This window comes from Bos taurus, chromosome 23 (genome assembly GCF_002263795.3).
Source record: "Bos taurus isolate L1 Dominette 01449 registration number 42190680 breed Hereford chromosome 23, ARS-UCD2.0, whole genome shotgun sequence".
In the NCBI taxonomy this organism is placed as follows: domain Eukaryota; kingdom Metazoa; phylum Chordata; class Mammalia; order Artiodactyla; family Bovidae; genus Bos; species Bos taurus.
Genome location: NC_037350.1, coordinates 51826559 through 51853229, shown reverse-complemented (window position 1 = coordinate 51853229; position 26671 = coordinate 51826559). Strand labels below are relative to the sequence as shown.

The window sequence follows — 26671 nt, the reverse complement described above, 5'->3', positions numbered from 1 at the left end:
TAATTTTAAAAGGACAGGCCCAGGGGAATTTTATGAGGTAACATCTTAGAATGTAGATATTATAAACGGGATTTCTGTTCTCCCAGTAACAGCAAGCGGGTGAAATTAAAAGAGAGAAACAGAATTAAGGAAGAGCAGCCCCGGCTATCTGAGACGAGCTCCAATATGTAGAAGCATCTCACTCCCCTGGCAGGAATCTCCAGGGAGACGGGGAGGGGTGGTAATTGCTTTTAACCCATGCAGTCTGCTTGGTCTTCATTTGCCCCAGAATCATGGAGCGTTGACACAGCTGGAAACAGTGCTGACCGCCGAACAGCAGGTGTGAGGAAGTGAGTTTAGAGCGATTTAGAGCTGAGTCACGGCTCCAGGGGCAGGACAGCGGCGAGCCCCTGGGTGCTGGCCGCACACCTGGGAGGGGCAGAGGGACACTGCCTCCACACAGAATAGGATCTATGACCCCCGCATAGACACTCAGTGAGCACCAGCACAGGCCCGCGGCGGCGTAGGCATGACGCTTCAGGTGCCGACAAGGCTACACCCTGGAAAGCAGACGCGCGAGCCTCATGTCTGGGGGTGTCACAGTCTCCAGAGAAGCTCAGGGAGCGGGTGGGGGGGTGGGAGTTTGGCTCACCGTAAGGTCAGTTTAAAAGGGAGAGAGAGCAGTCTTAATCTATACCCTAAAGTATAGAGTTTGGAATAAATTTCAGTCTGAGACCAGATTAGTCAAAAAATGTCTTTGGTTTTAAGCAGGTGCATGAGTTACGGAAAGTGTTTTGGGAATCCTGAGACCTGGAGCTGGGGACTAGGTCCCAGCCTTCGGACAGGTCATCCCCAGGAGCTCAGGGGTGGGAGGCAGAGGGGTCCGCGGGTGGAGGAGGTCTGTGTTCACCTTCCATGAGGGGTGGGTGGCACCAGCCTGGGGCTGAAGTCGGGAGAGCTGAGCCCCCCAGGCCTCGGGCACTGCCTGGGGGCTCAGCAGCTGCACTGACCTGAGGCCTGAGCCCGGAGATGCGGATGAAGGCCAGGCATGAGCCCACACCCTCGGGAGCCTATCTTCGGGGCTCTGAGAGGCGGGCTCACCCCAGGATCACGGCGCGGAGAGACATGGGCACCGTGAGGGAGGGGCTTGCGAGGACGCGGCCTCCTCACCGGCCCCGGCACGATGACCGAGGCACGGCAGGGGTCACTGAGGGCTGGTCGCACAGAAGATTGACTCTTCAAACGGGGACCTGGGCGCCCCACGCCAGGCTGCAGAGAAGCCAAGGCATCAGCGCCCATGGGGGAGCGCCGGGGTGCCCTGCTGGCCACCCTGGGGGTCTGCCTCACCCAGCTCTCTGCCACAGGCCCCCCAGCGGGTTTGGCCAATGAGAGGCCTTGGCGGGCCCTGGAGGCAGGAGGAAGGGAGAGGTGGGTATTTCTTCCTTCCTGCCTGGCCCCATCCCCTGGGATCTGACAATTCTGGAGAAGGCAGGTGCTTGGAAGCAAAGGTTGCTAAATGCCCGAGCTGCAGGAGGGTGGGGCAGCCCCTCACATCCTCCCTGGCAGGGATGCGGGCGGCCCTGTGGCCGTGAGGACAGTGAGGAATATCCACCAGAGTTTAGGAGCTACCGACCTCTGACTCCAGCAATGAGAAATTTGTAGCTCGAGAGCCTCGGAACCTAAAAATCTGTGAACTTACGTAGAGCCTAGGAATCCATCTCTACCCGGGGCAGCTGTTCTGTGCCCATAGGTATTCGGGGTTGTAACAGTGGACGATTAGGGGTGATCCTCTCCATCAGTAGGAGCAACTTGAGACGGACTACACCCTGTCCAGACTACACAACGTTCCTCCCAAAAGGGTGAAGAAGATAGTCTGTGCTGACCCGGCAGGGAGCCCCGCCTGATGCTCCTGGGGCGGTGAGTACAGGGCCCTGGCCCCGTCACTCAGGAGGCCCTGCTTTGGGGTGTTGCCACCCCATAACCACTGTGCAGGGCGCCTGTAACTCCGAGTACACCACGTAGCTCCTCACTGATCTCAGAAGCCGCTTGGGGTGCTCCCTGGCAGCCCTGGCCACGCCTGCCCCAGTGGCCCATCCACTGGGCTCTTAAAGGAGACCTCGGACCCTGAGCCCCCAACGCTGTTACTGCAAAGACTGGAGCCAGAGTTGTCCACCAAGCATTTTCAGGAAAGAACCAGAGAGTGAACTCTTAGGTGTTGAGAGTCCCCCACCTCCGTCATGACCACTAGGCTTTGCTCCCATAGCCTGAATACACAGAGAGGGCGGTTTAGTTCCCATGAAGCAGTGTATACAGTCACCAGAGCTGGAATTTCATATCATTTTCACCTCATGAAATTTCCTGACTTTCCTTCAGCACTTGAAGATGTGGAAACCATCCTGAGCTCGTGGATAGACCTGACAAGCTGGGGGCTGGCTGTGGTCCCCAGCCTCTGAGGATGGCAAGTATTTCATCTCCTCCGTAAGACTCTATACCTTAGGCCCTGGAGCCCTGGACCAGAGGCACCTGGACAATTTTCTCTTGATGGATGTGCTGAGGATGGTCATGTGGGGAGAATAAAGAATTGTTGATAAAGAGGTGGTTGCCTGCGGCAAGAAGCTTAACACGACCATAGCTTTTCAGAAAAGAGGGAGAGGTTAGAAGCAGAAGGCTTGGCAGGAATGTTCCCCATGGGGGTTGAGGGCACAGCTCCCTTCAGGGTGAAAGCTCTGAATCCACCTTTGAGGATGATCAGGCTCAGCCTGCCACGAGGTTCTCCAGTGCCAACCCCCCAGGTAAACCGCCACCTGGGTTCATGGTGCGCTCCCCGTCTTCAGCGGGATGGAATGCTCAGGAGGGGTAGGTGGGGTGGGCCATGGGGGCAGTCCATGAGCCAGGGTGCTCCAAGCTGCCCTGCTGTGGGGTCAGTGCCCAGGCTGGGCCCTGAGCCTCCAAAAGTCCAGCCCCGCCTGCCCTGCCCGGGATACCTCTGAACCTTCCCCCACACAGATGCGCAGGACTCAGCCATACCTCCCGCTTTCCTCATCTTTGTTCGTGAATTTACCAAATTAATGCATGCCGATTCTGAAAGACAAATCCAGCCATTTCTGAGTTCGGCAAACAGAAGGCCAGCCTTACCCCTCTCTCAGCAGCTCCCCTCCTGGCTAACATCTCACCTCGAGTGCAAGCGGCGTCCTGCATAATCCAGGGCCTATGTTCATACATCAGGTCTGTGTTTGGGCTGTTCTTTATGTATTTTGTCCATCTTTTCATCCTCGTCTCTTATGCCTTCATGAGGTCCCCTGCCAGGTCCGTGCATAGGGACCCACATGTGTCATCTGCAGGGCACGCCACCGTCGCCCAAGTGGAAATGGAGCAGTGCATTCATCGGTTTACCAGTGACAGACGTTTGGATCAGCTCCACTTTTTTGGCCATCAAGCATAAGGCTGCGGTAACATTTGTGTACAAGTCTTTGTGGGAGTTCTCACTTATCTTGAGTAGATACCCAAGAGTGGAATTGCTGGGTCACATCGTAAATCTCTTCTTAACATTTCAGAAAAGTGCCAGACTGCTGTCCAAATCGACTGCACCAAGTGTAAAGGCTGGAGCGTTGCTATTTGCTTTTAAAAATACTTTGAGTTCTTTTTAGCTAATGTCACAGCAAATCAAGATTAATCATTGCAACTTATTGGCCATTCTGGGGGAAAGGTAGTTACTTTCAACGGTTCTGTACAGAACCAATTTCATCTCAATGATTTGTACTGATGTAATATCTGGGGTATCCATCCACCTTCAATTCAAAACAATAATCAGATCAGGAGACTTTGCCCTGTTCTGACATTTCTATCAAATCCTTCATGCCTGGAAGTTAACGTTCTTGACTAATGTCTCTGTGTGTAAGAGACAAGGGTCAAGCCAGAGACGAAGAAACCCAGATGCAAGTTTACTACGTAAATACGTGCTTTGATTGTCTGAAATGCCTGTTGTCCTTACGTTTGAAATGCCTCCTAAGTCAGTCGTGTGTGTGTGTGTGTGAGAGTCTCTCAGGTTTGTTTCAACTCTTTGCGACCCTGTGGACTGTAGCCCACCAGGCTCCTCTGTCCATGCGATTCTCCAGGCAAGAACAGTGGGGTGGACCCGTGGACTGTAGCCCACCAGGCTCCTCTGTCCATGCGATTCTCCAGGCAAGAACAGTGGGGTGGACCCGTGGACTGTAGCCCGCCAGGCTCCTCTGTCCATGCGATCCTCCAGGCAAGAACAGTGGGGTGGACCCGTGGACTGTGGCCCACCAGGCTCCTCTGTCCATGCGATTCTCCAGGCAAGAACAGTGGGGTGGACCCGTGGACTGTGGCCCACCAGGCTCCTCTGTCCATGCGATCCTCCAGGCAAGAACAGTGGGGTGGACCTGTGGACTGTAGCCCACCAGGCTCCTCTGTCCATTCGATCCTCCAGGCAAGAACAGTGGGGTGGACCGGTGGACTGTAGCCCGCCAGGCTCCTCTGTCCATGCGATTCTCCAGGCAAGAACAGTGGGGTGGACCCGTGGACTGTAGCCCACCAGGCTCCTCTGTCCATGCGATCCTCCAGGCAAGAACAGTGGGGTGGACCCGTGGACTGTAGCCCACCAGGCTCCTCTGTCCATGCGATCCTCCAGGCAAGAACAGTGGGGTGGATAGCTGTTTCCTTCTCCAGGTGATCTTCCCGACCCAGGGATCAAACCCAAGTTTTTCTCATTGCAGGCAAATTCTTTATGCTCTGAACCACAGGGAAGCCCAGTGACAATGCACATTCTCAGCCAGCCAGGAGTGAAACCTGGAATCTTCTGATCTGCGGTCAGACGTGTTATCCACGGCGACAAGGGCTCCTGCACGAGTCAGTCATGCCCAGTAGCAGTGAGCAAGCATATTTCTGTTTATCACGCATGTCATGCCCTGTGATCTTTATATTTCAAGGAGGACTTAACATCCCAGCCCATTAAGAGATGTGGCTCTATGATACGAAAGCAGCAGTGATAAGCGGGTCTCGGGAGCCACTTGGGAAGGGGCACAGTCCAGTGATCAGACTGAGCGCTGCCTGTGTTTAATCTCAATCCTTTTAATCCCAAGTGTACAGCAATTCCTCAGGCCAGAAAGGCCCCTGATAAGTGGTCTATCTGCTCCCCACACCCCCTCCTGGAAGTCAGGAGTGCTGCTGAACCAGCTCAGGTAAGAAAGTCTACCTTATGTGGGGAAAACAGAGCTCTTCCCAGCAGCCAGCTACTCTTAGAGTCAGACAATTCCAAGAGAATTCTGTAGGCGGGACTGTCTCCATCTGTGGTGAGCTTGGACATACATGAGGAGCCCCTCTGGGTGTCCCTGGACCCCTGACCCAGGGTTCCAAACCGCCCGTGTGCCTGTCTCCCCAGGACACCCCTGAAGCATCACCCTCTCTCCAGGACACAGATGGCTCCTCCCCAGACTCCCTGCAAGCCCTGGCCGAGGCGTGCGGGGTCCCGCCCCAGCTTCAGCCAAGCAGGAAGCAGGGTCTGTGCTGAGCCCCTCACACGGCAGGGGGTGGGGCGGGGGGCTTCGGATCAAGGCTCTTTCCCACAGCTCGACTGTGTGTTTTGGCTCTACTGAGACTCGACTGAGTTAACACTGAGAGACCAACATTAAAAGACTCTATGTATGCAGCCGTGTAGGAAGTTCAACTTTAAAAATAAGCATGTCTTTCAAGTCCAAACATAATGTTTTGGGGTCACTGGGGTTCAAACCCGTGAGAAAGAAGGAATCCGTCAGGATGGAGGCAGCCCTGCCTGAGTTGGGGTGGGGAGCTCGGGGTCCCCGAGATTGCCCAGAATCCCAGGCCATCCACTTCCATCTGCCTCGTGAGGACCCCTCAGCCTGGGGATCAGGGTGCCAGGCCGCCAGGTGGGGTCTGAAGCAACAGCAGGAGGGAACAGAAGCGAGGGCAGCGCAGGGAGAGGGGCGTGCACGTCAGCGGGGATGTCGCGGTTGCAACCTCGTCACCCATGGTAACAGGCTGGACGACACAGCTCCCCGGCCGCACACCATGGCCTCCCACGCGGGTTCTCGTCCCAGCCGAGGAAACGGCCGTGCGCCCTCAGCAGCTGCGGCCCCGGGCCCCTGCTGGCCAGCTCCACTGGGGCATGAATGGGCGTCAGGGGACCTTGTGAAGGTTGGGATCCTGTGAGACCCCCAAGCTGTGGAAGCTGTCTCCAGAGACGCCTGAGCCAGCTCCGCCACAGCCTCATATGGTTCTGGGGGCTTCATGGACCCCACGCCAGAGCTCCATCTCAGAGTCGGGTTTCACACTCTTAGAGAGCGGTCCACTTGGGGAAATGGAGAGTCTCATACCCTCTTTTTAATGCCAATTGCAAAACAGTCCAAATAGTGCAGTAAAAACAAAAAGAGCAGAGCGGAGGAGGGAGCCGCCCCTGGTCAGAGCGCCTGCACCCACTCTCCTGGCTGCAGGGGCCTGAGGTGGGACAGAGGCCACGCCGGGCAGGAGGACTCGCGCCACAGACAACGGGGTTTCGTTCTCCGTCTTGAGCGACCAGGGCTGACCTCTGACCGCCTGTAAGGACGGAACTGCACACGTGCATTCTGTATTTGAACTTGCCGTGGTCACACTGTCTCCTGAGCACTCTTTCTCCACCCAGTCCTCTTGATCTTGCCGTAGTTTAGAGTTTGCAATACTCACAATGTGAAGAATTCATATGTAGCTGGTAGTTCTTCCCATCTCTGCAAAGAGATGGGCCAGGATGACAAAGTGGCCAACTGTCAAAAAAGCTTTTTCCAAAGGAGCATTTTAAGTAATTTTACCACTTACTACAAACAAAATAAACCTTTCCCTTTCCTAAGAAATACTGATTGCAGAGAACTGGAGCAGTTCATTCAGTGATTACAGTTATCAGTTATTAGATAATCATGGGTTATTAGTACTGTAACTAAGAGAAGAACAGCACTATCCTTTCCCACCATGAAACTGGGGCGTCCCAGCTGGAAGGGTGGTCCCCAGGCAGGCAGAGCAGGAGGAAGAGCCCATGCCTGGAGGGAAGGCAAGAGGATAGGAGGGGAGTGCCCAGCAGGCGCACACAGGTGTACCTGCCAGGAGTGCCCGGGTGTGCCTGCCTGGTGTGCCCGGGTATACCTGCCAGGCATGCCCGGGTGTACCTGCCAGGCGTGCCCGGGTGTGCCTGCCAGGTGTGCCCGGGTGTGCCTGCCAGGCGTGCCCGGGTGTGCCTGCCAGGTGTGCCCGGGTATACCTGCCAGGCGTGCCCGGGTGTACCTGCCAGGCGTGCCCGGGTACACCTGCCAGGCGTGCCCAGGTGTGCCTGCCAGGTGTGCCCGGGTGTGCCTGCCAGGTGTGCCCGGGTGTACCTGCCAGGCGTGCCCGGGTGTGCCTGTCTGGTGTGCCTGCCAGGTGTGCCCGGCTATACCTGCCAGGCTTGCCCAGCTGTACCTGCCAGGTGTTCCCAGGTGTACCTGCCTGGTGTGCCCAGCTGTATCTGCCAGGCGTGCCCAGGTCTGCCTGCCAGGCATGCCCAGGTGTACCTGCCTGGTGTGCCCAGGTGTGCCTGCCAGGCGTGCCCAGGTGTGCCTACCAGAACTGCCAACACACACACAGCTGAGGAGGGACTCAGAGATCTGATATCTTTGGTATATATTCAATTGACTTGCATTATTTTATCAATCCTATGAATTAAGAATTTAATTTTTCTCTCTCTCGTGGATAAAAGCACTGGGAAATCAATGGGCAAAATTATTTCTCTGGGATTTCACTGTTGTGAAGCCTGCACCAGGATTACCATTCATAACATTGACTTTTAACCTCAAAATCCTACTCCTGGGAACCTCTTCTAGAAAAACAGTCACCCCCACACACAAAGAGCCATGTCGGGGCTGTTCATGCAACAAAATATTGGAAACTGCTGCTTGTCCATCAGGAAACACAACTTCAGACACTCACTTTTCTGCACCATCAAAAGCTGTACTTTCGCTCAACACTTTTCACCTGCTTTAAACCAGGGAGGCCTGGCATGCTGCAGTCTATGGGCTCACAGAGTCAGACACGACTGAGCGACTGAGCAACAACAACTTTAAACTGACCACCCTTCTTTTTACTTAGTCTCATTCTAAGGAAAAATATCTGAGACATAATGAAGATATGTGGTATTCCTACATATTTTTCTCTGATCTACATTAACATTTTTTAAATTCCCTATAGAATTTGTAGTTCCCATGTTATAATAGCAAAAGCAGGCCATTCTTAATGTGTCACTTACTAATCTGAATTACAGTAGATGATAGCCATCGCACAGACAACCCTAAATCTACTTTGAAGCTGAACCGATCAAGAAGCGTCTGTTGGCAACTATGAACCTTCCACCACAGCAAAGATAAGGGCACTCTCCTCACAGGATGTGTGGGTCACGGGTGATCAGTCACCAACCTAGTGAGGGCTCCAGTATTTGGGGAAATACTGGAAAATTAAATTAAAATTATTCTCTGGACATAGTTTATGTTTTAGATCTAGATGAGATTAGTTTGGAAAAGGAGTCTCATTTAGTCTGGAAAATCTTCAGAGTGCAATACAGTTCTGGGCTAACCAGAAGCTTTCATTGTTCATTTGCTAAGCTGCATCCGACTCTTTACGACCCCACTGACTGCAGCACACCAGGCTCCTCTGCCCTCCACTGTTTCCTGGAGTTTACCCAAACTCATGTCCATCGAGTCAGTGATGCCATCCAACCATCTCATCCTCTGTTGTCCCCTTCTCCTCCTGCCCTTAATCTTTCCCAGCATCAGGGTTTTATCCAATGAGTCAGCTCTTCGCATCAGGTGGCCAAAGTATTGGAGCTTCAGCTTCAGCATCAGTCCTTTCAATAAATACGCAGGGTTGATTTCCTTTAAGATTGACTAGTTTGATCTTGCTGTCCCAGGGACTCTCAAGAATTTTCTCAGCTAAATAACCTTTATAAGAAGTAGGCTTCAAAATCAAGCAATCTTATTTTGAATTAGCATATTTTAGTCAAAAGTATGGAATTAGTGATCAAGTATCAGTCAGGAATTTCTGCGCCCCATTCCGAGACCAAGTGACACTGACATTCTGTTTCCTGCCATGATGACCCATTGATGAGAGGTGAGAGACGTAGAGAATACTGCCGGCTATAAAATGCCTGCGATCACTAAAGATAAACCTTTTTTAATATAAAAACTCACAGAATGAAGAGAACACTAAGATTGCTTTTTGGATGAAAATGTGTATCTGTATGCTGCCTAAAATAACCTTGTATACCATTAGTGACACATGTGCTCCAGGTCTGATGAGGAAATTCACAGAACAGAACACTATTCAGCCACTAAAATCAGGGTTTTTAGCATATGAAAATGTTTCTTATGAAGTCAACTGGGGTTCCAGATATAGCATACACTAAAGTCTATTAAAAATACATATATGAAAACTTGAATCAGTTCAGTTCAGTTCAGTGGCTCAGTCGTGTCTGACTCTTTGCAACCCCATGAATCGCAGGACACCAGGCCTCCCTGTCCATCACCAACTCCCAGAGTTTACCCAAACTCACGTCCATCGAGTCAGTGATGCCATCAGCCATCTCATCCTCTGGCGTCCCCTTCTCCTCCTGCCCCCAATCCCTCCCAGCATCAGAGTCTTTTCCAATGAGTCAACTCTTTGCATGAGGTGGCCAAAGGACTGGAGTTTCAGCTTCAGCATCTTTCCCTCCAAAGAAACCCCAGGGCTGATCTCCTTCAGAATGGCCTGAATAGAAATGCGCAAAAATCATATGGTTGATTACCTCTAGGTAGTGAGATTAATAATTTTTTTTGTTGTTATTTTTCTTCTTGATGCAGTTTTAAGTTTTGCAATAGTGAGTGTGTATTGCTTTTAAACCCTGAGTTTGTTTTCAAGCCTCTTTTGCAGCACACGTTTGATGAGTCTGTGAGCTGGGCCCCTGTGACAGAGGACGACGAGCACGGTGGTCCGGGAGCGAGAGGGAGTGAACGCTCCACAGATGAACGTCTTCCCCTTGGATTAGAGTCCCTCCTCTCCCAGCTGGGGCCTACTGGCTGGTCTCCGGCCACTGACGCTGGGAGGCTCAGCCAAGCCCCTCGGAGGACTAACAGATGTCCAGCAGGGCCGCGTGACTTGGTTGGATCATCAGGGGCTGAGATGCCTTAAAAGAGAGCCCTGGGCGCTTTTACAGACAGCCTGCCTGGCCTTCTAAGACCCCAGAGAATCAGAAACAGATGAGGGATCAGGCCGCATCCTCACACGTGAGAACTGCGGGCCCGCTGGGATCTCACAGTCCTCGCTGGGAAAAGATGGTCGGCTGGCACTCCGGACAAATCGCCTGGATGCTGAGGGGTGACAACCTCCAGGAAAATACGGTCCCGTCCGTGAGCCGGCAGTCTGCCGACAGAGACCACGAGAATCTGTCGCTGCAGGTCTGAGAGGCAGCCGAGACTGCTCTGGACGTGAACACTGCCCGATGGGGCCCGGCCCAGGGCCGAAGGAGGAAGGACCCAGCATCCCAGCCACAGGGCCAGGCGGGACCGGGGAGCACGCGGAGCCCGGCTCTCCGGCTAAAAAGGCGGCTGCTTTTTGTAATCAAATTTTGCCATGTAACAAATTTTTCTCATTCTTTTGTGGGTTTAGTTCTTCCTTTTCTCAAAGTCCTAATTACTAGTTTCACATCCTAACACTAAATAGCTAGGAAGCCAGATCTGAGAGAACCAGCCCTACACAGAAAAATGCCAGATGTTAATAAGGCATGATTTTGATTTAATTCATAGTTTCTCATCGGTAACAATCACAGAGTCCAATCTTTACAGAGACTTTAATGGGAAACAATAGTGTTAAAATTTCAGTTATTATTTTAGAACCAGTTGAAACGGTCAAGGAAATTACCTAGATGTAAGTCAGAATCTCTACCGAAGGATACTGTTGACTGAGAAAGACACAGGCTCCCTAAGGAGGAGCCCAAGGAGAGAAAGGTTCCGGGGCTCACGCTCCCGCCTCCTGAAATCCTCACACGCACACACAGACACCTACACACAGAGAAAATGCAACACACCTAGTCGGCCTGGATCACCACCCACAGGACTGCAAGGCCTCAGGGGCCAAGGGGACAGCCCAGGATGGGTCCCGAAGGCCCTGAGGTGTCAGCTGGCAGATGGAAAAACCTGAGTACCTGCTCAGTATGAAGGTTGCCTGGGAGAGGTGCTGCTAAGTCGCTTCAGTCGTGGCCGACTCTGTGCGACCCCGTAGACGGCAGCCCACCAGGCTCCCCCGTCCCTGAGATTCTCCAGGCAAGAACACTGGAGTGAGTTGCCATTTCCTTCTGCAATGCATGAAAGTGAAAAGTGAAAGTGAAGTTGCTCAGTCGTATCCAACTCTTAGCGACCCCATGGACTGCAGCCCACCAGGCTCCTCCGTCCATGGGATTTTCCAGGCAAGAGTACCGGAGTGGGGTGCCATTGTCTTCTCTGGATTCTGGCCGAATGCTGACCTCAACTCAGCCAGCCCACCCAGCTGCAGTTGAACCCACCCCTGCAGCTGCCTGCTGGAGCTTCCGGCCGGTCCAGGGAACAGCGCTCTCTCCCACGGGCACAGCACAGGTGGGGCAGGGAGCAGAGACCCTACCGTCAGTCCCTGGGTCCTCTATCCAAGGTCAGCTCAGAGCGGCCCCTAGGGGCAAAGTCCGTGTGGCTTTCAAACCCGGCTCCTGGTGTCCGCGGCAGAGGCTCCGTGTGTTAAGTGTGTCGGGCACAAGACACCGCGAGGAAAGCCTGGTGTCAGCACCCGCTTGCCCCAGAAGTCTTTGCTTTCTAAGAGTGTGAAAGGCTTCTCCATCCCTTTACAACCCTTTTAAATCCTTCTGTGCTGAATATGTGAAACCTGTACCATGAACCTGAAGAGTCGTGGCTGGCCGGGAGACAGATCTCTGCAGCAAGGCTGGGCTCTGGCTCCCCCAGCCTCTAACCAGCCTGACTGCCCCCTCAGAGCCCACAGGCCCACTTCCGGAAGGACCCTCACGGTCGTGGACATCGTGTTGGGAACTTCGGCTCCCAGCAGGTTAGGGATCCCAGGAGACCAGGAAGGCCTGCTGATCCGGGGACCCTTACCCAAGTCTCCAACACGGACCGCCTCCCAGGAGTCCCTGGGCACGGCTGCCATCACCGCGGCTGCATGCTCCATCTCCCGGGGCTCATGCTTAGCCATGTGGATAAAGAAAGGCCTGGTAACCTGTTGTTAATACAGCCGGTCAGAGGTCAGACTTTGTAGGAAGCTGGTGACACAAAGATTCTGAGGAGCGTGTCGATGGCAGGTGATGAAGGCACACGGCCTCTGCCCCACAGGGCCCCCGAGGTGGGCTCCCCGAGGTCCAGGGGAGCGGCCCGGCCGAGAGGCCCTGCAGCTGCTGGAGGCAGGCGGCTGCCCAGCGGGTGTCCTTGGAGCAGCCTTCGTGGAACAGCAGAGACTCTGAAGGGCTTCCCTGTGGATGCTGGGGGGCAGACCGCTGCCTGCAGGTGGGACCCTCCCCGGGCAGCACTGTTCTCAGAAGGGGGATCGGGACTGCAGACCCCCTTGAGTGGCATTACCCTCCCCGGGCAGGACTGTTCTCAGAAGGGGGATCGGGACTGCAGACCCCCTTGAGTGGCATTACCCTCCCCGGGCAGGACTGTTCTCAGAAGGGGGATCGGGACTGCAGACCCCTTGAGTGGCATACCCTCCCCGGCAGCACTGTTCTCAGAAGGGGATCGGGACTGCAGACCCCCTTGAGTGGCATTACCCTCCCCGGGCAGCACTGTTCTCAGAAGGGGGATCGGGACTGCAGACCCCCTTGAGTGGCATTACCCTCCCCGGGCAGCACTGTTCTCAGAAGGGGGATCGGGACTGCAGACCCCCTTGAGTGGCATTACCCTCCCCAGGCAGCACTGTTCTCAGAAGGGGGATCGGGACTGCAGACCCCCTTGAGTGGCATTACCCTCCCCAGGCAGGACTGTTCTCAGAAGTGGGATCAGGACTGCAGACCCCCTTGAGTGGCATTACCCTCCCCAGGCAGCACTGTTCTCAGAAGGGGGATCGGGACTGCAGACCCCCTTGAGTGGCATCTCCAAAGGGCCTCCTGTACCTGCTCAGCTGGATCCCACCTGCCTCCCTGCAGCCCCGTCTGCTCCCTCCCCATCCTGGCCACTCCCCTGACCCCCAGGTCATCTGGTATCAGGATGACAGGTTTCAACAACCAACTGCTCCCTGGCTCATGGGACAGGTCCTGTCACCAAGGATGCCCTGGAGCAACGCAAACCAGGACAGGGCGTTCCCAGCTCTGACCAGCAGGGCCAGCACCCAGCACCCCAGAAATCTGGGGGTACTTATGGAGCAGCCGTATGTGCAGGACGCTGCAGCCCTGGGCCAGGATGATAACACACCAACATTTTAGGGCAGTTTAAATTTAAATTTTACAGGGGACTTAACTCTCCTCCTAAGGCTGTTGGTGCTCAGTGTAGACCCTGGGCTTGGACTCAGGGTTGGGTTTGTGGGTGTGTGTCTCCATCTACATGGCACTCTCCCCACCGAGGAGGCCCACCTGAACCCCGAATATACACCTGCTTTTCCAGTTAGACAGTCACCCCTCAGGTTTAAACATTAAAGGTAGGGATTAACTGGTCCCATCACATCATGGCAAATAGAGAAACGGTGGAAACAGTGATAGACTATATTTCCTTGGGCTCCAAAATCACTGCAGATGGTGACTGCAGGCATGAAATTAAAAGACACTTGATGCTTGGAAGAAAAGTCATGACCAACTTAGACAGCTTTTTAAAAAGCAGAGACATTATTTTTTCAACAAAGGTCCATTAGTCAAAGCTATGGTTTTTCCAGTAGTCATGTATGGATGTGAGAGATGGACTATAAAGAAAGCTGAGCACCAAAGAATTGAGGCTTTTGAACCGTGGTGTTGGAGAAGACCCTTGAGAGTCGCTTGGATAGCAAGGAGATCCAAGCAGTCCATCCTAAAGGAAATCAGTCCTGAATATTCATTGGAAGGACTGATGCTGAAGCTGAAACTCCAGTACTTTGGGTACCTGATGCAAAGAACTGACTCATTGAAAAGACCCTGATGCTGGGAAAGATTGAAGGCAGGAGGAGAAGGGGATGACAGAGGATGAGATGGTTGGATGGCATCACCGACTCAATGGACATGAGTCTGAGTAACTTCTGGGAGTTGGTGATGGACAGGGAGGCCTGGCGTGCTGCAGTCCATGGGGTCGCAGAGTCAGGCATGACTGAGCGACTGAACTGAACTGAAGGTGAGCAGTATGAGGGGAGCTGACTTCTATTAAATGTGAATATCCTTGTCTGTTTAAATCAGTTTCTTCTTTTTCAGAATACAAGTGCCCCTTTGATCTTCCACGGAGAAATTCAGACGGTCCAGCTGTATCTGTGAGTGAGGAAGCTGATCCCTGAAGGGCGTGAGTGTCCGCGGTCAGCAGGTTTGGGAGGGAAGCAGCTCCCTGGCACCAGGCAGGCGTTTGCCATCCAACCTGGGCATCGGCTCATTATGATGCTTTCATTGGAGTGTAGTTGCTTCGCACTGTTGTGTTGGTCTCTGCTATGAAGCAGAGAATATGTTTACATATATCCCCACAGATCCCAGCTTCCAGTGTGTGCACATACACCCCCGCAGATCCCAGCTTGCAGAATGTATACATACACCCCCTCAGACCCCAGCTTCCAGTGTGTGTGTACACACAACTCTGATCCCAGCTGAGAGTGTGTGAGAAGCATACTTCTGTTTCCTTCAAGAGCAGGCAAACCTGTTCCTGTCCCTTCATCCACTCCTGTAGCAACCTGCGATGTCCCCTGATGGGAACCCAGGTTTCTTCCCTCCTCAAACACCGTCGCCTTGAGCACCGCCCCCGCCCACGCCTGAGTCCCACTTGACAGGAGCACACAGAGCCCTTCATTCAAGCGGCTGCTGCCGGCTCCACTGCAGGCAGCACACAGGAAGGAACAGCCTACGGCCACACCTCCCTGAACGCGCCCAGTCTCGTCTCATCTCGGAAGCTAAGCAGGGTCGGGCCTGGTTACACTTGGATGGGAGGAAGGAAATGTCAGTGGAGGCCTTTGAGTGTTTCTAACTTTTCCTCTTTGCAGCATTTACCCAGAATTCTTTGAGCCCAACAGCCAATGGCATCTTTACTCACCTTGAGTATTATTGTACTCTCACCAAATCCTTTAGGAAACTCCTGAGAAAAGAAAGGAAAAACTCTTGTCAACTGTAAAAACCACTACCTGAAGGCACTGGAGAGAAACCAAAGGCAGCTGAGGCGTGGAGGAGCCCTGCCTGGGGAAGGGAAGTGCTCTGGGGGACTGCGTCTGGGGTTTCATCAGACCAACCCTGTGCTCAAATGAAAACCCACCAGTCTCAAGAGGAACACACTGCAGTTCAGAGTCCTTACAGCAAATCAACCACAATTTCTAAAAAAGGATTAGAAAATCAGGTATTTGGAGAAACTCAAGAGTTTCACAGGAGGCAGACCCGTATAACCCAGCTGCTGCAATTAGCAGGTAAAAACTCTTACGTTTTGCTCTAGGACATACAGGAAATCACTAGGAAAGCTCATTAGAGAAACAGACATTTGTTAAAAATCAAATAGACATTCTGGAGTTAAAAAATAGAATATCAAAAAAGAAAAACGTACTAGGCAAGCATAACAGGAGAGTGGAGACGACAGCAGGTGCAGTGAATGTGAACACTGACCTATAGAAATCAACGAATGTGAAGAACAGAGAACAAAAAGATGGGGAAAGCAAGCAAGGTCTCAGAGGAACCGAAATACACGCAGTTAGCGTAATTAGGGGGCTTCCCTGGTGGCTCAGATGGTAAGGGATCTGCCTGCAATGTGGGAGACCTGGGTTCAATCTCTGAGTTGGGAAGGTCCCCTGAAGAAGGGAATGGCAACCCACTCCAGTATTCTCGTTTGGGAAATTCCATGGACAGAGGAGCCTAGCAGGTTACAGTCCATGGGGTTGCAGAGAGTTGGACATGACTAAAGTGACTCACACACACACAGTGTAATTAGAGCCTAGAGGGAAAAGACAGAGCGGGGATGGCACAGAATGTTTGCCAAAAAAGTTTCCAAATTTGATGAAAGACATAAATGCACATATTCAAGAAGTTCAGGGACTTCTTTGGTGTTCCAGTGGCTAAGACATCACACTCCTAATGCAGGGGGCCCAGTCAGGGAACTAGATCCCACATGCTACAACTAAGACCCAGTGCAGCCAAATGAATAAATAAATATTTTAAAAAGAGTCCACAGAGTGTAGAGTGATAGACAGTATATAGAACATCTCTACTCGAATCTTATCAACGCTCTCTCTTGCTTTGTGTTCATTAGAACAGACCGCCCTGTGACTGCTGAAATGCCTTTTTGCTTCTGATGACCTTGAAATTGTCCTGGAAACTTTCTTTTACATCCTCATCCTTGTTTTGATAGAATATGATCAGAATACTTTCCTCCTTTTAGGATTTAGCTATTCCTAAATTATTTTAATATAATGTATAAAATTTTTTAGCTCTAAAATAAACAGTTGAATTTGAAATGCAACTGAAGTTAAACACAGGTTCAAAGGAAATAGGGGTTTTAGACGGTATCAAAGCCATCGCTCGCTCTCTTAGTTTTCAGTTTATCCCTCAAGGTCACAGAATGAACCTGAGACTTTGGCCGATCCTCCTTCCAGAGGAAGGCCTGCGTTTCGCAGCAGCTGGAGTGGGACCGTTGCACGTTTGTGGCCTGTCTCTCCATGGCCCTGACGTGACAGGAGGGGGTGATCTGTGTTGTCTCCAGCCTGCCCTCCTTGCTCTGCTGGGAGCACGTGCCCCCTGGATCAGCCGACCAGGACCAGGGCATGCCCCGGTCACCAGAGACTGCAATTGCACAGTCGTGTGAGTGCTCCGCACGGTGTTCCTTGGAAGAAGCCAGGCCAGGCACTAAGCAAACAGAACCAAAGGCAGCTTCCAGACACTTCTCCGAACAGGAGGCTCCGTTCTCAGTCCCTCCCGGCAGACCGGAATCAGCCCTTCAGCTCAGACCAGCGCCTGGAGGTGGACTGTGGCCCAGACTCCGGGGGCCGTCCACAACGACAGTGATCCACAGCATCTGCCACCCACGCCGTCCCCTCCTCCCCGAGCAGGCTCCGTAAGAGCCCATGGATGGCAGTCTCCCGCTCTCGCTGGGTCTCTGCACCACGAGCCTCGCTACATGGGGGCATCTGGACGGCGTGCTATGTTCTGCAGAGAGGGGCGTTCGCCCAGGCCTGCGTGAAGGCTGGAGGTGACTCAGTGGCTCCGGCTGCTCCCTGGCTGGCGTTGGCAGTGGGTCTGTTTCTGCAGGCAACCTGGACACGTGATCCTTCCTAGCATCACTGCCCCTGCCAAAGTCTCGCAAGTCAGCCGTCTGACTTATTAACAGCGATGAGTCCATTAGCACTGACAGGCACCTGGATCAGCTGCGAGCAGCCTCGGCCCTGTTGGTGACCAGGCACACACGGGGTGGTGGGGCCGCCCTCTCCCTGGGCTGTCACCCAAGGGACTACAGGAACCAGACCAAGACACGCACAGTGACGGGGGGAAGGATCTCCGCTAAAATTAGAAATATTTATGACTTGGCCCAAAACCTTAAATTGCTGTAAAAACAGGACATTAAACACACACACACCTCTCTGCGGCATAACTGGCCTCTCCCTGCTTGTTTCAACCACTCTTCCTTAATGGCACGTAACGATCAAGAAGCAATGCCAGAATCCCACCCCGGGCTCCTGTTGGCAGAGTGCCCACCTGCTTTGAAATCTAGGTTACTGAAATCATCACACACATTCTTAAAGGATTTGGAAAAATGATTAATGTGTTTTAACCCACATGCATGCACTGAAGGGAGACAGCGGCTGCCACGTCCACGGGGGAATGTGCCTCACGGTGGGCCTGAGCGGGTCTGTGCAGACGTGTACAAGTGGGTGTCTGGGCAGAGGCTCCGAGGGCACTTCTGCGAGGTAAACACAGAGTCGCTAGAGCCGGGCTGAGCTGGACAGAAGTTCTGATTATCTTAAATAATGCGGCTTGCTTTATATACAGTGGATGGAATGTTCTAAAATAGCCTCCTGCTTTGTAAGATCAAGAGAATTGCAAAAATCCCTCTGAGAGATGTTACCCATTGTGGCTTCAAGAATTCCAGGGATGCCTGGCTGGTCTATTTTAAATCCTGGTGTCACTCGCCCTGTGTAAACTCAGAAATTTGTAACACAGGAGAGCAATCCGCAGCAAATAATCCCAGGCTGGAAATTTTAGCAGTTTTATCTTGTGGGGCTGTGGTGAACTTCAGATAGCTTTAATGAGTCAAGTGCGCTATTGATATTTCAGTTCCATCCTATGAAGCAACAGAAATAGCTGGTAGAGGAGGCCATGTGAGGGGGCGATGCTGAGGGATGCCAGACGTCCTGTGGCCAGGGACGTAGCTCGTTCCCAGACTTGAAGACATCAGTTCTAGAAAGGGCTGTCTAGAGTCAGGAAAGATGTTTGCCAAAGCACTAACCAGCTACAATCCATCGAGTTGAGCTATAAAACCCAACATGCTGAGACACCAACATTGTAATACCAGAGAGAGGGTCATAGCCTGAAGACCGAACTTGATTGGTCACTTCCATGGCTCAGATACACACCTCGTTGTTGCCGTTCAGTTGCTCAGTCATGTCCGACTCTTTGCAGCCCCACAGACGGCAGCACACCAGGCTTCCCTGTCAGTCGCTATTGCCTGGAGTTTGCTCAAACTCATGTCCACTGAGTCAGTGATGCCATCCAAACACCTCGCTTCTGTTGCCCTCTCCTCCCGCCTCAATCTTTCCCAGCTTCAGGGTTTTCTCCAATGAGTCAGCTCTTCACATCAGGTGGCCAAAGTATTGGAGCTTCAGCTTCAGCATCAGTCCTTCCAATGAATATTCAGGACTGATTTCCCTTCAATATTCAGGATTGACTGGTTTGATCTTGCAGTCCAAGGGACTCAAGAGTCTTCTCCAACACCACAGTTTGAAAGCATTAATTCTTTAGCACCCAGCCTCTTTACGGTCCGACTCTCACATCCATACATGACTAGTGGAAAAACCACAGCTTTGACTAGACGGACCTTTGTCAGCAAAGTGATGTCCCTGCTTTTTAATACACTGTCTAGGTTGGTCATAGCTTTTCTTCCAAGAAGCAAGCATCTTTTCATTTCACACCCCTTACCTTGCTGCTAACCTGTTGCTCCTGTGCCAGGGTCTCACCACGCCCATTGTGTGCTGGACACTGGTCTGCCTTCCCGGGGCTCCTCTCAGGCAGGGATGCATCTGCAGTGTCCACCTGCCTTGTGAGGAGGGTGAACGGTGTCTCCTAAAGACAGAAGCCGGCAGAGTTTAATAGACACTGTCAGCTCCTGTTTGGGCTGGTGAATCCTGAGGATTGTGAATGAGCCATATTCCTCTTTCCCGTTTTCTGAGTTTCCTACCCCAACTCCAGCTTGCTCTAAACTCTGTGGCTTCTAATAGGAACAAAATCCTCATGAGACTGATAAGGGTCAAGCTGATTTTTGATGTATAAATACAGTCAACCTAGATTCTAAAATTTGAAAATAAAGCAAGCTACCAATTTCTAGATATGACTCATGCTGTCTGTAGAGTTTCTGATAATTTTAAATGAATTAATTTTCCTTCTTGACAAATTGATTTAACTCTCTGATTATTGACAGATTATATGAACAATCCAAATGCCAGCCTCTGTGGATCAACCCCCGTACTATTTCTTCACAATAAGACCCATTAGTTCAAAAGCCTGCTTACACCAAACTCAACTTTTTACATATCCAGTTATTTAAAAAAAATCCCAAACAAGCAGATTTTTGGCCATTTAGAGTCTATTTTCTTCGCATCCCTAGGAAGTATCACCTGATGGTTAGAAGAGAAAGGATGGCAACAGATATGCTAACGTCTGTCAAGAGAAGCTGTGACGATGACTTCAATATCAAACAGAAACAGGTTTCAAAACAAAGGATGTTCCCAGAGCATGGGGTCGTTGTGCAGTGGTTCAGGAGTGGGTGCGGCATTCGCTGCAGGGTTCCAGACACACGCAGCGAAAAACGGTGAGACTCACAGGGCTGGGGACACCAGAGACGTCTTCTCTGAAATGACTAAACAAATAGATGGAAATCAGCAAAAATATCAACCAACCTGACTTAGCTGGCACTGACAGAACCTTCGTCCCTTCAAGTACACTTACTGAGACTACGTTCTGGGCCACAGAATGAGTATGTGTTTCTATATGAACACAGATGCAAACATTCTAAACAAAATGTCAGCAAATCAAGCACTATACATAACACATGCATGAAGACTAAGTGAGGCTTAACCCAGGAATGCAAGCTTGGTTTAACATTCACATCAATCAACGTATTTTACCATATTAATAAACTGAAAAAATTGCCTGATGATCTCAATGGACACAGGAGTATTTGACAAAATCCAGCTTCACAGTGCACTGGACACAGGAGGGAGATTTCCTCGCTCTGTAAGGTGCACCTGAGGGTGAAATGCTGATGGCTTTGCTCCTAAATCAAGAACAAGACAAGGTCATGGCTTTCACTGCTTCTACTCACTGTGGTGCCAGGTGGCTGAGAGTCCATTCAGGCAAGAAAAGGAAATCAAAGGCACCCACCCAGGTTAGGAAGGAAGAACGAAACCTGTCCTATTTACAGACAACATAATCAGCTATGCAGAAAATCTAATGGACTCTACATAAAATGATGCAAGAATTGACAAGTTAGAATGTCAAGAGTGCAGGGCACAAAATCAATATGAAAAATCAAATGCATTTCTTTACACAGTCAGCCCTTTGTATCCACGCGTTCTGCATCCTCAGATTCAACCACAGGTCAAAAATATTTTTTTCATTCCAAAAATTTCCAAAAAGCAAAACTTGAATTTCCCGCGTGCTGGGAACCATACATATAGCGTTGCATTTACCAGCATCTGTATAACACGCACTCTGTATCCGGTATCAGCAGCTATCTAGAGATGACTTGAAGCTTATGGGAGAATGCGTGTAGGTTATTTTATAGAGGAACTTGAGTCTCCTTGGATTTGGGCGCCCTCAGGGGCCCTGGAACCCGTCCTCCGTGAAGACAAGGAAATGACTGCATGCAGTGAATGAGGAACAACTGGGGATTTTAACTGAAAACACACCACCATCTGCTGTGGCATCACATGTGACTAACTCCAGCATGGGAGCGTGAGACCCGTGCAGCTCTGCAGCGAGGACTCACTCCCAAGCTAGTGGAGAGACACACCTCGTCCCTCGGGAGATGCAGCACTGTCCAGATGCCAGTTCTTCTCAGCTGATCTGAAGATTTCAAGTGACCCCAGTTGAAACCCCAGCCAGACTTGTACAGCCTCAGTTCACAAGCGGGTTCCATCCAGCCTTCACCAGCGTCAAAGTGAAACCCAAACCCCAAACCAAGCAGCCTGTTCGTGGACACGGGACACACATCAGTCCTATCTTTGGTCACACTTTTTTCTTTCTGTGTGATGAATTAGTTTTGTTTGTTTGCATTTTTATTTTGATGAATCTATTTTTGGGAGAAAGAAAGGGAAAGACGTTTGTTACAGGAAAACGGTGAACCTCCCTAGAGGAAGAAGGGAAGCCACACTTGAGAGTGGCCAGGTCGGGAGGGACTTGTTCTGTGAGGGGCCCTGATGCTTCAGCGGACAGCTCTGCAGAGCCTGGGCCGGGAGGGTGGCCTGGGGTGATGCCCAGGTCCCTGGTGTGGGAGCTGGCAGCCCCGGCGCCCCCTGTCCCAACAGCAGCCACCCGTCTGCAAGGCCCCATGTCTCCTGCCTCCTGGGGGCAAGTGCACTTATGGTGTCATGGGCCATGCTGTCCACGTGTGTCCACTGACACAGCGGCTGCCAAACTTCTGAATTCTCTACCCATCCTCCTGGAAAATCTTTGAATATCTCTACCCTGAAGGCATATACTTACCTATTTATGAATTACGTATAAGCATATATTTGATCATATCACTATAGCACACGAATTGTAAAAAGCTGCAGAAATGACTCTAAAATGAGATGAAAACAAATACACATGATCACTTTGGAGCAGGTTCCAGGCGGGGCCTCATGGTCCACCATATCTGCCAGAGAGGACGGAGGGACCCCCGAGCAGAGGCCCCTGAGGCCCGGCCACCCCCACGCCCCCCTGCTCGGATCTGCCTCACTTCAGAGGACCAGGGTGGCAGGAAGCGAAGAACCATCCGACGAGACGTTCTCTCTGCCCTCCTTGTCACTCAGAGCAGCTGTCTTCCTCCTTCCTCCCCACCGCATGGAGTACGATCACCCTCCCTGACCGGAGATGCCGACTAACCTTCCAGGACGTTTGTTGTTTATCCACGGGACCAGCCTGGGTCGTCACACCCAGAGTGGGTCACAGAGGAGCCAGGCAGAGGACCGTTCCCATGAAAGAGATCAGAGGGAAGGTTTTTTTAAACAGCTAAATATAGCAGAGTAAGCGAGGGCCACTGTATAAACTGCTCCTTTTCATATCAAAATTATCTGAAGGAAAGCACCCAGAGGACACTCCCTGCTCAGATCTGATGCCGCCCCAGGGCGCATGGCACCCACGCATGGGTTCCTGGGACCCGGTCACTCCCACAGGGCCCTGGGAGCCTCCCGCCACGGCCTTGTTAGATGGCCGAGTCACACGTGTCCCCCGTTGAGGACAGGGTGGCCAGCACCCCCACCAGAAAGCAGGGGTGTGGAGAGTGCCTTCGGGGCTTCTGCTCCAAGTTCCCAGAGGCTATTCAAGACGCACCAAGACACTCTCTTGACTGTGACTCAGCCCCTGCCCTGAGCTCCCTCTGAGTCAATCTTCCCTCGAGGCCATCTGGGGAGAAGGGGAGAGCTTCTCTCCTACACCGGGTGGAGGCCTCCTCAGATCTGGCAAAGGCACCACTCTCTCGTGGCTCTGCTCTGCCCCCTCACCCGGAGGCCAGGCTCTCCCACCCCCAGAGCCTTCCTGGAGCTTCTGCTGCCCACAAGGGCTGGGAGGTGGGTGAGCGGTGGTGTGGACCCGGGCGTGTGCATTCCCATGCATAGTGCACACCTAGTGGGCGCCAGCTCAGCACACTCACCCATCAGTGAGGACAAGAGTCGCAGGCTCTGTGCCAGGCCGCCGCGTCCCCGGCCACAAGCACCGCACTTGGCAGCGGCCACAGACCCAGGCCCTGACCACATGGGAACGCAGGCCACCGGCAGCTCAGTCCCTTAAACCCGCAGCCCCGCCTTCCGGGAGCAGGGGCTCGACAGGAGTGAGCGCCTGGGGAAGACGGAGCCTCGTCTTTCCCACCAGGAACCCTTGGTCCACAGAGGACGGGGCTGGAATTCCCGTAGACACGCGTGTGCGAAACGGCCAGCTCGCCAGGCCCTGGAGCGGGAGTCCTCCTCTGGCAAGCGTGCCGTGTGCTGAGTCCTCTCTGAGGGCCCAGCAGGCCGTCCTCGAGGGCATCAGGCCCAACCCCGATGAGAGGAGGGCCCACTGGGCTTTGGGTCCAGGGTTGGATGCCTTTCCAGACGCTCCCTCCCGCCCCTCGGGCCCCGGGGACCACAGCACAGCCTGGAGCAGCAGACGGGTCCTCGTTTTACGGAACGAGCGTCCCTTTGGAAGACTGTCAACAGTGCAGAAAATGGCAAGAGAACCTGGAAAACGGCTCAGGGTCAGGATGTGAGATCCACAGGATCCAGCCTGCTCCTCACTCCAGGGGCCCAGCCACCCGGGCACCCCTCAGCACACTCCACATTCTTGTCTCTCTCGACCCTGCAAAGCCCACTTCGGGGGCCGTTTGGACAGTGAATGAGCATCCAGCAGAGCCTGGAACGCTAGGGGAGACGCAGACAGCAGGTGTAAGCTGAGGGCTGGCGCCCGGGCTTGGGGGCGGGTGGGCTCTGAGCCCCTCCAGACCTCTGCTGATCCATGCAGACGGAAAAGCCGTCCATGGTGTGAATGTCGACACCTGAAAACTCTAAATGAGAAGCTCATTTACGTCTTTGCTGTGAGAGAATCCGTCCCTGGGCGGCCTCCTCAGCCCTCCCCGCCTGCTCCTCCTGCACTTTCTTGGGGCCCCCGGAGGTGAAACAGGAGCCCCTTGTGAGGATTGTGGGCCGGGGAAAATGGTTCAAGGAATTCGGGACACACCACGAGGATTATTTCCGGGGCATAATGATTCGTAACTTATGATCACACATCTATCAGGCTTATCTGGGAACAACAGATGCGTCTCGCGGGTGCTGATCGAGTGTGTGATGACACTGCTGACCTCCTTGTATCGTTCCTCCCAGCAGCGACCTCAGTTAATGGTGTGCGATAAGGTCCCCCCAGGCCTCTTCTGGGCCAGATGGCACGTGTGTGGCCTGCGTGGCCGCCCCTTCACAGCGGCATCTCCTAGTCTTGCCTTTCCAGCCCGAGAGCCTCTGTAAAGTGCAGAGGGGAGCAGCCGCAACACAGCCATGCCCGGTGACCCCATCTTCAGAAACGCGCCTCCTCAGCCACCCTGGCTGCTGAGCTAAGACCTGCAAACATGACGAGAAAACAAAAGCCTCTGGGCGTCGGAAGGTGTCAGCCGCGCGTGATCTCAGACTCCCCACGTGGCGCCTCCAGCAGCTGCCCGCCCTGTGCTCCCCACTGACTTCTGTTTTCTAAAACGTTCCCAGCGTCTCGCAGGTGGTCAGCTGGTTTCCATAGCTTTCTAGGTGCACAACCACACTGCTGTCCACGCTGCCCCTGGGGCGTGGGGCGAAGCCTGAGGCGGCTGCCATTGGCCTTTTGGAGGAAAGGTTTGCCAAGCCCCGCTCAGCTCACACCCGAGGACCGGACTTAGGATCCAGGGCCTGGCATATGGCTGTTGGTCGTGTCTGTCCCTCAGCACAATAAAGGGCTGCTATCTGTGTTTGTAAACACGAAGGCCCAGAGGGAACAAGCATGAGCGATAATTAAAATGCAGTTAATTAAGGCAGCGAAGTAGATGCCATCAACAGTTACATCGTATACAAATACTTGTGTGGCGTGTTGACTCTGAGTCTCCTCAAACGCCGATTCCAGCCTCATCGCTAATTAGGACAATTATTATATTTGCTTGGGTAATAGCTCCTCTTTATCTTCCTCCAAGTAAGTTAAATGCATATGCAAATACACATCAAATACCAAGATGATTTTCATCCTCTGACCTTTCAAAACTTATCTGAGCCTTTGTAAAGGCGGGGCTCCTCGTGAGGAGCAGCAAAGGCCAGGCCACTGTGAACCACTCTCCCAAACCCCACAAGAGAGACGAGCAGATAACAGTTAAGGGGTCAGCCTCAGGCCGCCACGTGAAGCCACCAGCTGGAAGGTGGAATAAAATGCAGGCAAGTACAAGCAGGCATTGGGTGCGACCATAAAATTTAAGGAGGCGTAGCAACCAAGAAGCAAATCCACTGGGTTCTGAGGTTGGGATGTAACAGCTCAGTATCCACAGTGCTGACACTCTGCCTGACCAGGGGCTTCTCACAGCTGCCATGGATAAATGAACTGCTGCTGCTGCCGCTAAGTCGCGTTAGTCGTGTCCGACTCTGTGCGACCCCATAGACCGCAGCCCACCAGGCTCCCCCGTCCCTGGGATTCTCCCAGCAAGAACACTGGAGTGGGTTGCCATTTCCTCCTCCAATGCATGAAAGTGAAAAGTGAAAGTGAAGTCGCCCAGTCGTGCCCGACTCTTAGCGACCCCATGGACTGCAGCCTACCAGGCTCCTCTGTCCATGGGATTTTCCAGGCAAGAGTACTGGAGTGGGGTGCCATCGCCTTCTCCTGAGAAGTGGCCAATTCTCAAAAGGTAGGAGTGGATGATTGTTCGTAGAAACTTTCAGGAGCGTGAGTTTGGAGGCCTCCCTGTGCGGCCCCTTCCCGGGCCCTCCTCTCCTCTCTCCCCTCTCCTTGCGCCGCTTCCCTCGTCTTTCCTCTGTCTCCTCTCGCGCCTGCCAAACCGCCCCTTGCCTGTGGGGGGAGCAGGGAGCAGAGAGCCCCCTCAAGGAAAAGTAGGATGGGGCGGGGTGGGGGGACCAGCTCTCCCTTCATGAGCATTGTGGAGAACATGCCACCTCGATCATGAGCTTCCCCCAGGATCAGATGTGCCCTGGTTCCCAGAGTGTCCTCGCAGGCAGCAAAACACGCCCGCTCTCCGTTGGGCGTTGTCGGGCTGACAGGGGCTCCTCTGTGCTCTCTGTCTCTGGTTTCATCAGAGCTGTCTGTGCATCATCTAAGTCCTCCTGCCCTTCCTTCCAGGAGCTCACAGTCTAACCGAAGAGATGAGAGGAAGGCACACACTTTAGGAGGAGTGTTTCAGGAGCTCCTGTCAAGCACGAGCCCCTCTCAAGAGAAAATTCTGGAAAATTCTGGGCTGCCAGCCTGGAGTCCACGAACCCTGAACAGGACCCCTGCCCTCTGACTGTCTTCACAGCGTGTGTGCCTGGCGACCTCCGAGGAGAGTCTAGCTTCCCTCCAGTTCCTGCAAGTGCCACCTCCGTGGTCCTCGTGACGGGATCCTTATTTTTCATA

General features: G+C 52.8%; 1 long non-coding RNA gene across 1 annotated transcript; it reads right to left on the bottom strand.

Annotated features, from left to right (window-relative positions):
• Positions 1 to 13418: 13418 nt before the first annotated feature.
• LOC104969959 (uncharacterized) lies at positions 13419 to 26409 on the bottom strand. Its single transcript, XR_003032218.2, has 3 exons — positions 19286 to 26409; positions 15210 to 15251; positions 13419 to 14614 (listed from the first exon to the last, which is right to left on the bottom strand). It is a non-coding gene; the product is annotated as an uncharacterized lncRNA (long non-coding RNA).
• Between the last annotated feature and the right edge of the window lie 262 nt (positions 26410 to 26671).